Genomic DNA, 660 nt, shown 5'->3' with positions numbered 1-660 from the left:
ATTTCTTTTATTCATTTTTTTTTCATTCATATTTTCATTCATTTGTGTACATATGTGTATTTCTATTTTTTTTCTGCCCTTTTTAAATATTTCATTTATAAATTCATTTTAAAAAACAACAACAACAAAAACGAGCAATAAAGTGTACAATAAAGTACAATCAAATCCTTATATTATAATCACGTTGCACTTGACTAAAGTTAAAGGTGTAATCTGCCGATTGTCCTGCAGGTGACCGCATAAATCTGTCTTCTCACGATGCACTTAGGGCTTTACGATTACTCCAGAGCACTCGTAGTTCTACGATGATTTTCAAGTTACGCTGCTTTTGGGAAACAGACCGTAATATTAAGATCAGTCGTACGATCGTTTTTACGAATTTAGGCTTACGAAGCTTTTGGGAAACGCAGCACAGGTAACTTATTCATTACTCGACAGTTCCAGTAGGCTATCCCTTTCATTCCTGGGCGTGTACTGAGAGACTGTGCAGTGGAACTCACTGATGTCTTCACAGACATTTTCAACATCTCGCTAAGCCAGGCTGTTGTCCCCACATGCTTCAAAGCCACCACCATCATTCCAGTCCAGAAGAAGTCGTCTCCATCCTGCTTCAATGACTACCGTCCAGTTGCACTTACCCCCATCCTCATGAAGTGCTTT

This window comes from Sinocyclocheilus anshuiensis, unplaced genomic scaffold, assembly GCF_001515605.1.
Source record: "Sinocyclocheilus anshuiensis isolate Anshui unplaced genomic scaffold, SAMN03320099.WGS_v1.1 scaffold205, whole genome shotgun sequence".
NCBI lineage: Eukaryota > Metazoa > Chordata > Actinopteri > Cypriniformes > Cyprinidae > Sinocyclocheilus > Sinocyclocheilus anshuiensis.
This window is presented reverse-complemented; position numbering follows the sequence as displayed.